A 13,921-nucleotide genomic window follows, 5' to 3' on the forward strand; every position below is an offset into this window, starting at 1 on the left:
TCCTTCCATCTGCTCAGGCAACATCTCTCAAAACCTGAACAGTCTTCTTTTTTCCAAGGGAAAGGGCCAGTGAGCAGAAAAGGCCACAGGGCAAGCTGAGACATGCAAGCCTATGTATTGATCAGGGTAGGCTCATTTTTGCTGCAGTAACAAATGATCCCAGAAAGCTCAACAACTTAACAACACAGTATAACTTTATCTCTAACCCACTTCAAGTTCTGTGGAGAGTGGCAGTGCTTTTGATCCACTCTCCTCCACATAGTGATTCAGGGACCCAGGTTGCTCATCCCTTTTGCTTCTCACTTATCACGAGTTTCAGATTGCCCTTCAAGGTTGTCCACAAGCTAGCAGATGGTGGAAAAGGAAGCATAGGAAATCACACGATTATTTAACCACCTTGGTCCATATTACTTCTGCTAACAATTTCACTGGCTCTCAGAACTGATTATGTAATGAATGTAAATCAAAGGAGACTGAGAAAAGTAGAGAAGTCCACAGAAATTTCCATAGGATCACATCTGTACCACCTACTGAGCATCCAGTTCATTCTGGGGACAAAGGTATTTCTCCTCTTTGTTGTGTACTGATCTTCACACTCTTCTCATCTCCTGTCTTTCCACATTGTGATTTGATGAAGAAGAAGAATTTCACAATCAGAGGCTGAATAGCAATGAGATTCAGAGCACAGACTTGAATCAGAATGTTAGGGTTTCAATCCAAGCTCCACGACTGGCTATCTAAGTGACTTGCAGTAAGTTACTTAACTTCTCTCACCAGTACCATGTGTGCATGTGCTAAGTTGTTCAGTCGTGTCTGACTCTTTGCAACCCTATGGACTATAGCCCTTCAGGTTCCTCTGTCCATGGGATTCTCCAGACAAGAATGCCCTTCTCCAGGGGATCTTCCCACCCCAGGGATTGAACCCGCGTCTCTTACACCTCCTTCATTGGCAGGTGTGTTCTTTTCCACTAGCACCACCTGGGAAACCCCCACCAGTACCACAGGGATAATAATAATAGGTACTTTAAAAGATTGTTAAAGAAATTAATATATCTAAAGAACTTAGAACATTCCTGACTTACAGTGACCCCTATAAAAAAAAAGTTTGCTCTTAATATTGTTATTTTTATCCTCAATATTTATTTTCTTTGCCCTGTTAATTATAGTTGCTCTTGGTTAGACATAATTTCCTATTAGCAGACAACACCTCTCTGAGAGATGCCAGAGCACTGTAGCTCATTGCTTTAGAAAAGAAGAAAGATCCCATTGTCCGCAAGGCTTCCTGGTCATTTTTTCAAATCAATTTTCTAGGACCTGGCACAGTCAGAATAAAGTCTTCACAGTCACTTTCCAGGCTAGTAGAAATGCTCCATGCTTCAGCAGCTCAATGGCCTCACACCAGCTCTCAGTGGCCTGCAGCCCTCTGAAGAAGGAAGTACGTCCTAAGGGTGAAAAGTTATTTAGTTTCCCTGCCTGACATTCTAGTTGCAGGCCTTTTAGAAACAGAGAAGCTGTTGTCACTGTGCCAGGATGTGACAAATGATGTGGAGGGAGTGTTATGATACAGCCATCCATCCACCTTCAGAGGCCAGGACCACAAGGGGACAGAAAATGAACAGGGAAATTGTTAATTGTGTAGCATTAAAGCTTCCCAAGAGAAACTTCAGAGGGAAGTATGTTTTGCCTCCATCTCGAGAGGCTTCCCCAATGGCTCAGTGCTAAGGAATCTGCCTGCACTGCAGGAGTCATAGGAGATGTGGGTTCGATACCTGGGTCCAGAAGATCCCCTGAAGGAGGGCATGGCAACCCACTCCAGTATTCAGCATTCTTGCTTGGAGAATCTCATGGACAGTGGAGCCCAAGGGTCTATGGTCCACAGGGTCTCACCAAAGAGTCAGACACAACTGAAGCAACTTAGCATGCAGAGAGGCATAATATGCTGAAAAGATTTAGATGACATGCTACCAGCTAGGGAGGAGACTAACAGAGCTGCAGGTGGGGGGCAGGGGTAGGAAACCACCCCAGAGTCAGCGAAGAGCAAGAGAGGAACACTACAGACAGAATCACTGCAAATGCAGGTGTCTATTACAGGGAGAGAACTAAGGTTACTTTTTACATGACCCTGGATAAGTTACTTAACATTCAGTGTTGGCAGAATTTATATAATGAAGAAGATATAGATTTCACTTAACTTAAGGCCGGGTTCTACTCTTGAGAACCCTCCAGAGTCTAAGACTGACTATGTGATTCTTTAAGCATGGGATGTCCTTTCTTCTCTCCCATTTCTTTGCCTTTCAATTCAGTTCAGTTCAGTTGCTCAGTCGTGTCTGACTCTTTGCGACCCCACGAATCACTGCACGCCAGGTCTCCCTGTCCATCACCAACTCCTGGAGTTCACTCAAACTCATGTCCACAGAGTCGGTGATGCCATCCAGCCATCTCATTCTCTGTCGTCCCCTTCTCCTCCCGCCCCCAATCCTTCCCAGCATCAGAGTCTTTTCCAGTGAGTCAACTCTTCGCATGAGGTAGCCAAAGTATTGGAGTTTCAGCTTTAGCATCAGTCCTTTGCCTTTAGTATAGCATTATTTATTTGATAAGTGTAAAATGGAAGATTCCATGGCCCTACATTTAGTCTCACTTACAAAAAGATATCAGTGGAATGGGGACTAAATATAATTTAACAAAAACTCCATTGCACAAATCACCTTCTCTTTCTGGAGAGTGGGTCCCACCATCACATACATGTATCTGTGAGGTTCTAGTACATGGGCTGAATCTTTCTGAAGAGAAATATGTAGTACGTGTCCCATAGCCTTGATGTTTTCATTCCTCCAGTCTTGAAAGGATTACACTTTTATCCAACATGAAGCCTACAGAATCCACATTAAAACAACAATGTGGAATTTCTGCTTTGCCGAAGATGGAGGAAGAGGAACCAGATTTATCCTCCTATTATTGTTCAGTCACTAAGTTGTGTCCGACTCTTTATCCTCCTACCTGAAACCAAAGAAAAACTAGCAACATATATGAAGCAATAGTTTTCAAGACTCAGTACATCAGAGAATGAAGGATGATGATCCCTGAAAGAGAAGACACAAATGAGAAGAGACTTAGAAGTGCCCCAGTTTACTGCTCTGAGAAAGTCCCCCATCCATGACCCAAGGAGAGGAAGCCTAGAAAGAGCCCAGCACATAGCCTGAATCAAGCAAGTAAAGTTGAAAGTCCGATGCCAACTAACTTCTTGCCCAGATGAGTAAACAAAGGTCAGGGAGATCATGTGGGCGGTTTTGGGTTACTTGCTGGACCTTGCTTCTTTATTCTTACTTCCTGTGTGTTTGAGGTTTTTCTCAAGTGAAGGATCATAACATAAACAGAAAGGACAGACCTCCCAACCCCTGTTACTTGACTCGACAGGGAAAGAATCAACACAAGTTTTCCATGTTCTTCTACAGATGGTTTATGATCAAATTTCCCATCATTTGGTTAAAAATAATTTCTTCTTCACCACACACTCCAATCAGCTGTCTCTTAAAAAAAAAAAAAGTCAATAGACTGACAGCCTGAAGTAGATAAAGATATTAGCTGGAGGCCTGCTGGTTCCAACGAGCAATAGACAAATAATGATCGATAGTTTTTATCTCCTAATGACTGGATGGCCATTGGGTAGTCTCCAGCTAAGAACTTCATTGACAACTACAGTGTTACTTCTAAGAGGGAGGGGAAACCAATTTTTATGAGACTCAAGTAGAAGTGTACCTTTCAGAAACACCTGGATCTCAGTCACCACAATCCTAGCAGTCAAGTTGAACTGGATTCTTCTATCTACACCTCATAATCATCAAGTTTCTCTCTCAGACTACCCCACCCTCCCCTCTGCAGCCTCCACTCAGGCCAGGTTGTTGTTGTTTAAGTCATGTCCAACTCTTTGCGACCCCACAGACTGTGGCACACCAGGCTTCCCTCTCTTTCACTGTCTCCCGGAGTTTGCTCAAATTCATGTCCATTGAGTCAGGGATACCATTCAACCATCTCATCCTCTGTTGCCCCTTTTTCCTCCTGGCCTCAACATTTCCCAGTCTTTTCCCATAAGTCAGCTCTTTGCATCAGGTGGCCAAAGTATTGGAGCTTCAGCATAACTTCTTCCAATGAATATTCAGGGTTGATTTCCTTTAGGATTGACCAGTCTGATCTCCTTGCAGCCCAAGGGACTCAGGCCAGGAATCATCTCAGATACATCTGACAGCAGACAAAGGGGTCTTGGTCCATGAAAATTATTTGCATCCTATTTCCTCCCTGGAGATCTTTATGGGCGTCCCTGACATCACTCATGTCTATCTCAAACTCTGCAGTTTGGACAGTGTGCCCTTCATTAATTGTCCTCTAAGTTCTCCATCTCTGCCAGCAATCTCCTTCATGCATCAGCCAAGACATGAGCATATTTGCTTTCCACATGCTTTTAGTCCTGAATTCCTTCCTCCTTGTCTTTGCTGAACTGCCTGCCTCTGGCTCATATGCTCTTTTCTAGTGACCCACATTAGCCATTTTCATAAATTTTCATTCAAAACCTCTGTAATACAGCATGATGATTAACTGCACCTAATCTTGACGCTATCTTTCCTTCCTGTTCTTCCCCATCTCCTGAAACAAACATCAATGCCATCTCACTCGGGGACCACACTGTTATGGGGTTGGTGATATTCCCTGTGGAATGAATTCTCAAATTAATTCCCCAATGAGAGGCAAGAAAATGTCTCTTGGACAGCAGAGGCACATCATAGGATCTGGTGCATTTGTGAGTGAGAGCAAGAAGCATATTCATGACGCCGCCACATTGCTTAGCGAAAGCACTTCCTATTGTATGTCAAACAGAAGGCCAGTTCTCCAGGATGTTAATGGGAATGGTTTTCTTTACATGCAGTTCCATGAACAAATAAGTATGGTTGATGTTACATTAAAGCAAGTTGAAAAGACTGCTTTACTGCTGAAAGTCTCACAGTCTGCCACATGATCAGATGAAAAGTTCTCCCCAAGAGGGAGGCACATTTTATATATATATATCACACTCAAATATATGATCATGGAGCCCTTTATCCCCAGAGCATTCCACTAAGTTACAGCATTCCATGAAGCACTCTTTGGAAATCATTTCCCTAAAACATTCAGTACACAGGTTCACTTAGTTTGGCCAAATGAGGATCTATTTTTTCCAGAGCCTCAGTTTGGCAATTCAGACCAACTTTTCTTTACCTAATTCTCACATGGCCCCAGTGTACCATGTCAGTCTGTTCCAGAGGAAGAAGAAGAAGAAGGGGAAGGAGGAAAAAGAGTGGGAAGGAGGAGGAAATGAAACTCAAAACTTCTGCAAGCACTGAAATCAAAATTATCCCACACTAAGGTTATTGCATGTAACACCTTCCAGCAACAAGTCACAAGGCAGAAAACGGAATTATATCTAAAAATCAAGCTGCACCCCTACCACCTGTTCAGCAATCAATATGCCATTACCCTGTCTACAAAAGTGGTTTGCAAGTAACCATTCCCAGGTTACAAAAGAGGCAAAAGCAGAATAGCAGATCTGCCCTGTATTGTTTACCATCCCAAGGCAGAAACTTAGGATTCTGGACACAGACCTTGGGGAAGCCTGGGCTGCATTACCCATGCTCTAAGGAAATGTAATCACAGCATCCAATTAGACCATGAAGACAGCCATGGAGCCAACTGAATACTTTTCACAGCTGAGGGGAGCTGGGGACCAAGAAACCAAACTAGACCCTCCTCTTATATCTTTTGAAAATTATAGAGTTGCCGGTTCCTTTGCATAAGAACTCTAGTCCAAATAAATGGCCGAGAAAACACACAACACTTATCAAGAGGTGGCCATGGAATAATACGATATCTGTGTTACAGGCAAGAGTGCTATAGGAAATAGGAGGAATTAGCCCCAAGAAGAGAAAACTCAGAGCATAAAACTGAATGTCTTCCCATGTCTGAACAGCTATCATGTCAGAAGTATCATTTGTGTCATTAAGGTGTCAGTTACAAGGAGGTCAATTTGGACTTGATAGTAAGAAAACTTTCTAACTCTGTGCAGATGTCAGCAAGGGTCATATTGCTCTTAGGATCTATAAAGATTGCCTTGGGCAATCATTCAGTGGGTTTTGAAAAATCCAATTGCCTTTCCAAGAATCACTAATGTGTATGCCCGTGTGGGAAGGGAGGCTGGATTTAGACATCTCTGAGTTTCCTTCTGAAACTAAGACTACATGTGTCAAGTGTGCCCTTTGTGCTCCAGCAAGAGAGGGAAATATACTGGAGAAGATTTTTACATGTGTGAAGTGCACTGAGAGGCATCCATAGGCATCAACTCACCTTGGAAAGTCTCCTGTATGGAGAGACAGGCAAGGTCTGACTTAGTCATGCATATGGGGCTCTGCTATTCAGAGAGGGCTGAAGATAAACATTCCTGAAGCTCTGACCTGAGACTATATGCCAGCAGCTTCTAGAAGTTCAGAAGTATCCTACTGGCATGTGACTTCTGTTTAATGGAAGGAAGAAACTTTGAATCAAAATAGCTCAGCAAATTCACACTTGACAATACAACCCTGGTAATGTCAAACATGCAGCAGCGATCTACTTAAAATAACACAAAAACAGCACTGGGCTCAGAAACAAGTAAATGTCTTCACGGATGAGAAACAACAGTAATTTCAAAACAAACAGTTCTGAAGTCACAGACCCAGACTAAGGCAATGAATGGTAACTTGGAGTTCAGTGCCTCTGGGACAACAGGGAGCTAGAAACAGACTCACATTTACAGCTAAAGGGTAGACTGCCCCCCACATTCCCTGCAACATCCCCCTGCCACATTCCCTGCAACACACAGGCTCATCATTTGAGAAAGGAGGCACAAATGAACTGCTCTCAAATGCTACGAGAGGTATAGTAATACGCATGCAAGATCAGAAACTAAGCAAGACAGCCACTAGCTTAGGAATAAGGCTAATAATTTCCCTGATTGTATAACTGAGCTGGAAATAAACATCACCCTTACAGGATCTGTTCAGGATAAGAGATTAGACTTTGGGAATGGTTACCACATAACCACTCAGACAGGAGTGAGCATTAGCAGGAGAAAAGAGAGAGAATAACAAAGAATGAATAAGATCTCCTTTCAAAAGGAAGCTATAAATCTTGGGGAGGGAGTTGGGAGGGGGTTCAGGATAGAGGAGACATGTGTATATGTATGGCCGATTCATGTTTATATATGGCAAAAACCATCACAACATTGTAAACTGATTATCCTTCAGTTAAATTAAATAAATTATTATTTTAAAAAATATTCCAACTAGGTAAAGAAATATAATACTAGAGAAGAAAACAAACTTAGGGAGCCATTGAGACAAAAAAAAAATTACCTATACCCCTTTGTTGAAGCAAGACAATAACTATGTTTAGGTGGATTAATGAAAGAATAGCACCCTTTAATTGAGCCAAAATCTACAGTAAAAGGCAAAAATGAAATGAGAAAAAGATGTGAAAATGAATGGGTGAGAAGTTTTAAAAATGAAAATTTACAGTAATGGATATAAATGAATTTTTAAAGCAATAAATGAGATAAAATCCAGCCTGAAACAGACAAAAGCAAGTTACTGAAGGAGAAGATGGTGCTGAGAGGTTATCTCAAAGCTGTACAGAGGGAAGATCCATTAGGAAAGATAAAGTAAGAGGCACACACATGGGTTAAATGATTCTTCTGGAAGAAAAGGTGAAGGGAATGGCTCAGCAACAATATATGAAAGCTGAGAATTTTCCAGAATTACAGAAAGACAGAAATCTTGAGAATAAAGTTTCCCTGCCCTCCACTTAATCAGGTGGGGAAAAATAAAAATATTGGGTTACCCAAAATGTTTGTTTGGATTTTTTCATAACACTTTTATGGAAAAACCCAAATGAACTTTATTTGTTGTTGTTCAGTCGCCCAGTTGCGTCCAACTCGTTGAGACCCCACAGACTGTAGCACGCCAGGGCTCCCTGTCCTTCACCATCTCTTGGAGCCTATTCAAACTCATGTCCAAGCAGCAATTCTTTGGCGCTCAGCCTCCTTTATGGTCAAACTCTCACATTCATACATGACAACTGGAAAAACCTGACTTTGACTATATGGACCTTTGTTGGCCAAGTAATGTCTCTGTTTTTTAATATGCTGTCTAGGTTGGTCATAGCTTTTCTTCCAAGGAGCTGCTGCTGCTGCTGCTAAGTCACATCAGTCATGTCCGACTCTGTGTGACCCCACTGATGGCAGCCCACCAGGCTCCTCTGTCCCTGGGATTCCCCAGGCAAGAGTACTGGAGTGGGTTGCCATTTCCTTCTCCCTTCCAAGGAGTAAGCGTCTTTTAATTTCAGGGCTGCAGTCACCATCTGTAGTGATTTTGGATCATAAGAAAATAAAGTCTGTCACTGTTTCCATTGTTTCCCCATCTATTTGCCATGAAGTGACGGGACCAAATGCCATGATCTTAGTTTTCTGAATGTTGAGTTTTAAGCCAGCTTTTTCACTTTCCTCTTTCACTTTAATCAAGAGGCTCTTTAGTTCCTCTTCACTTTCTGCCATAAGGGTGGTGTCATCAGCATATCTGAGGTTATTGATCCTTCTCCCCTCAATCTTGCTTCCAGCTTGTGCTTCATCCAGCCTAGCATTTTGCATGATGTACTCTGCATATAAGTTAAATAAGCAGGGTGACAATATGCAGCCTTGACGTACTCCTTTCCCAATTTGGAACCATTCTGTTGTTCCATGTCTGGTTTGAACTGTTGTTTCTTGACCTGCATACAGGTTTCTCAGGAGGCAGGTGAGGTGGTCTGGTATTCCTATCACTTTAAGAATTTTCCACAGTTTGTTGTGATCCACACGTCAAAGACTTTAGCGTAATCAGTGTAGCAGAAGATGTATTTCTGGAATTCTCTTGCTTTTTCTATGATCCAGTGGGTGTTGGCAATGTGGTCTCTGGTTCCTCTGCCTTTTCTAAATCCAGTTTTAACATCTGAAAGTTCTTGGTTCATGTACTGTTGAAGCCTCTCGGAGAATTTTGAGCATTACTTTGCTACCCTGTGAAATGAGTGCAATTGTTCAGTAGTTTCTCTAGTGGAGGTGATAGAATTCTAGCTGAGCTATTTCAAATCCTAAAAGATGATGCTGTTAAAGTGCTGCACTCAATATACCAGCAAATCTGGAAGACTCAGCAGTGGCCACAGGACTAGAAAAGGTCAGTTTTCATTCCAATCCCAAAGAATGAACTTTCTGGCCAACCCAATACGTCTGTACCTAGACATATCACAGTGAAACTGCATTCAAGCTAATAAGAATTTTAAAATCTACCTTTAAAAAGACAGCATCATTTTTTTTACAACAGAAATATATAGTCCTAACTGTAAGTAAACAGAGAGGTTAAAGTAAATAATCCACAATAAAATACATAACTCAATATGTAAGGGATCATGCCTATACTGGAAGACATAAAGTCATGAGATGCTCATACCCAGATCTGAAAGAATCATCATCATGAAGGTGACACCTAAAAATACAGGCTGATTCAAGTGTCTTTTATTTATGACATATTCTCCGAGCGCTGTTCTTATCAGTGAGTTTGTTTTTCAAAATGGTGAGCAATTCCTGGTAAAGGTTCTGAGCAAAACAAAGTACATGTTCACCTCATTTTATAATAGAATTGCTTTCTTAGGGAAAAAAAAAGCAGCAGCAATTTAAAACATGCAAAGTGCTCAGTCACTCAGTTGAGTCTGTCTTTGCCACCCATGGACTGTAGCCCACTAGACTCTTCTGTCCTTGCAATTTTCCAGGCAAGAAACTGGGTTGTAATTTCCTTCTCCAGAAACATGCAAAGGCAAACACTGATATAATGCACTAACTAGAATGTCGTGGAAAAATACATAGGAAAGAATGGACAAAATAGCACTTCTTTCAATCTGTAAATGCTCAAAAGGATGACTAACTAGAAGACAGTGAAATGGCCAGACGCTTGTGTTTTTACATAGACTCACTGGGAATGAGAGAGCTTGGGGGCACAGACTGCTTACAGGTGTGTTGCTGCTGCTGCTAAAGTCACTTCAGTCGTGTCCGACTCTGTGCGACCCCATAGACGGCAGCTCACAAGGCTCCACCGTCCCTGGGATTCTCCAGGCAAGAACACTGGAGTGGGGTGCTATTTCCTTCTCTAACGCATGAAAGTGAAAAGTGAAAGTGAAGTCATTCAGTCATGTCCGACCCTCAGCGACCCCATGGACCTTAGCCTTCCAGGCTCCTCCATCCATGGGATTTTCCAGGCAAGAGTACTGGAGTGGGGTGCCATTGCCTTCTCCAACAGGTGTGTTAGGGCAATTCTAATACCATAAGAAGTGTTGCCATTGGTGATAATGATTTTCCCATGATGGGAAGGATGTGAACAATTTCTGGTAAATTTTTGAACATCATAAAGTGCAACCTTTTCTCAATTTACATAGGAGATATAGTCCCTGGGAAAGTCAGTACAGATCAGAGTTATGCACAAAACATTGGGTCATATGGAGAACAGCTAAGATCTAGGCGCAACTAATTATCAAAAGGATTTTCATCTACATCAACATTCATTGAGATATTTACAATTCACTTAGGACATGGGACAATGGGCCATATGGGACAATGACTCAGGTACAGGATCCATGCTCCCCCTTCTATCCACGTAACTGGATCTAACAGGGGCCCTTCATTCATTTCCAAATGCCCCTCAGAGGCAGAACTTCTCCAAAGGTCAAGGGGGCTTCATTACCAACCAATTAGGTGGGAACAGGATTATGAGCATGTGGTCTCCAGGTTTTTGGACCCTCTGTTCCAGGTGACACCAAGTCTAAGGGAGGCTGGACATCTGAGCTCAGAGCATTTGCTTTAAGACCCTTCTGCAGTGATGCATCCACCACAGGCAACTGATAAAACTTTGTGAATGACTGAGCAGGTCACTGTTCTGATTTGTTGTAACAAGCAATACAGATGTTGTCTGCAAAGAGGTCAGCAGGATCAAGGAAAGCCAAGTGTAAATAAAAAAGGGAACATGCCCTTGGATGCACAGTTAGAAACAGCCAAGTGCCCCAGGTAGGGAGCAGAGCCAAGATTCAAAGGCCTCCTTGGAAGCTGTTGCAGTCACTTCTCTGCTATTAGGCAGCTCCAACATTCTCAGGTTTGAGGGTCAGTGCCAATTTTGCTGGCTTGCTGGAATGAGGTCCTCAGAACCTCTCTGTTTCAGCCATAAATAAAAAATTAAAGGTATTACAGGATTCTCCTCAAAACAGGAAGGGGGGTGAGGGAAGATCTTTCTGGAACTTTCCCCTTACTTAGCTGGATGGGCTTCAATGAGCACTATAAGTGGTCACAGAGATTAGGCCCTTGGACTCAGAGTCAACAGGAACAGAAACAGATTTGTTCATCTTTGTCTTTTGAATATGATGTCAAAGCCTGAGTGTCTGACGTATTGTAGGTGTTTAAAAATTCATCACTGTGATTATTTCATTTTCTGTTCATGGACAAGCAAAAAATTAACAGCCTCTCAGCTATTTCTTAGACCACTAGATTCAGTAATATACAAGGATGAACCTGGGTCTGGGTTTCTGTGAAGATTATTTTCACCTGATACACATTTTACTGTCATCTTTCCACATATTTCTTACCAGATTTTTTAAATGCAGAAAGCCCACGGCAATTGAAGCAATTAAGTGCACTGAATAGAAGTAATTTCCCAAAGATAGAGACAAACAGATTATGAGCATGAATAAAAGATCACAAAACAGGTACCCCTTCGAGATCCACCTCCAGCTGGAGAAGGGGAGGTTCTTCTCTTCCTCTTCCATGACACTTTGATCCATCAAAAACACAGTCCATATAATTGGTCTCTTCTCCTTCCTATTTTTCAAATATCCTCCTCCCTCTGGGGGAGCATGAGGTCCAGTGGAAAAGGCCCCAAACTGAAGTTACTTTTGCCTGGTCACCTGGCGTGACTCATCCTGAGCTGAGGTTCCGTGAGACCATTGCCCCTCACACCAGACAAACATGTCTTTATGAATCAATGGGTGCTGAGTGCTGAGTCACTTCAGTTGTGTCCAACTGAAGGTTTGCGACCCTATGAACTTGTGTACCACCAGGTTCCCCTGTCCATGGGATTCTCCAAGCAAGAATACTAGAGTGGGTTGCCATCTCCTCCTCCAGGGGATCTTCCCAACCCAGTGATCAAACCCACATCTCCTACAGCTCCTGCATTACAGTCAGATTCTTCATGGCTGAACCACCAGGGAAGCCCTCATGAATCAATAATAGATTTCAATTCAGTCCTCCGAATAAGTCTCTCTTTCCTGACACCTCCCTACCTGTTAGTATCCCCTCCAGGCACAGTTCTGGGTAGAGCTGGGTCCTCTTCCAGATCCCTTCAAGGGCTGGAGTCATTGGATACTGAGTGCACAGATCTACTGCTTTTATTTATGAAAAGAATGTTTATTTGCAGCAAATGCATCTCTTTTGGAGCCAGACCCCCAGAAACTCCAGGAAAACATTCAAAAGGCATTTGACAAGGCACGTCTGGATATTGTAACACTGACGCAAAACAGATGGGCCCCCATTTTCTCCATTCCATTCAGTTTAAACCAGGAGTAGCTCTTTTCTTTTGAGCAGATTTCAGGTCTCAGGTAGACCAGTTAGCCTTGTAAATGAATACTCTATCATGAGCTGAAGATTCTACTGTGGCAGCAGCCAGGGGTCAGTTTTTCAGACTTACAGCCCCCTGACCCCAGCCTAATGAGCATCTGAGGCTGTGTGCTCCTCTCTCGTGTCACTATTTTACTCTGAGGTGTGGGTGTGTTCCCAGACTTAAGAGCAAGGGTGTTTTATAAAAATCTGTCTTCCCTACCCCCACAGCCCTCAAAACAAGGAATGACACACATTAGCAACTTAAATCATGTTAAACAAAGGAATGAATAAAATAAAGTACTTCTGGCTCCATTCCCAACCCTGGAAAATAACTCCAAGCATATGTCCTCCCAGCACACTTGCTGAAACATCGCCATGAGCTTCAGATGCTCTCTGCTGAGCCCACAACCCTTGTGTCTGTCTCTGTGTGTACTGAACAGGAAGAAACCAGGTGTCCTGACTAATTTCCTCCAGCAGCAGGAGACAAGGGGTGCAGTCTCCACAGATGTGCCCACTGACCCTGAGAGAGGGAGGAGAAACTACTGAAATAAATGCCAGTTTTGCCACAAATGCAAAAATAATCTTATGTTACCCAGCAGGCTTGTGCAATATAGCAGGTGGCATACACTGTAATTACTGCAGACCATACACACACACACACACACACACACACACACACCCATGATGCCAGGACAAATGATGAGCCTTGATACTATGGCCACATTAGTCCAAAATGAGTTACAGAGAGACTGGGAGACTGTATCTGGGATATGTCTTACTAAGCCTATTAGCTAGGGCTGGAAGTAATCTAAACAGTGTGTTGTGGGATGTTTCAGAAGAAACTATTGTGAGGAAGATATATCTATGGCTACTCAGCATTAAACTTCCCATCAGGAAGGGCACCCCATGGCTTGATCAACAATCAGACCAAAGCCCAGGGAACACTCATAGGCACTCCTCTCCCAGTTCTCAGTTCACTACCGCTTTCTTTTCTGACCATGAAAAGAAAAGTGCTTGGAGCTCGAAGTGTTCAGAGGTCCAAAGAGGGGGCATGACTCCCAGAATCAGAGACTACAGAAAGAAATTAACAAATCTAGGGAAGAAGACAAGTTAAAAAGCATTCGAGCAGTCAACCATCAAAGAGTAGCTAGTAAACCAGGAAGGGCTTCTGTTTGACCCACTCTACCAATCAACCACGCA

The 13,921-nt window shown here is 42.8% G+C and overlaps 1 protein-coding gene across 2 annotated transcripts in view; it reads right to left on the reverse strand.

Moving 5' to 3' along the window:
- The window catches only part of LOC148776108 (uncharacterized), a 394,223-nt gene that overhangs the window by 144,965 nt on the left and 235,337 nt on the right, over positions 1-13,921 (reverse strand). The window lies entirely within an intron of this gene.

The sequence above is a fragment of the Moschus berezovskii genome, chromosome 11 (genome assembly GCF_049115385.1).
Source record: "Moschus berezovskii isolate FMDL1 chromosome 11, NW_MosBer_1.0, whole genome shotgun sequence".
Lineage (NCBI taxonomy): Eukaryota > Metazoa > Chordata > Mammalia > Artiodactyla > Moschidae > Moschus > Moschus berezovskii.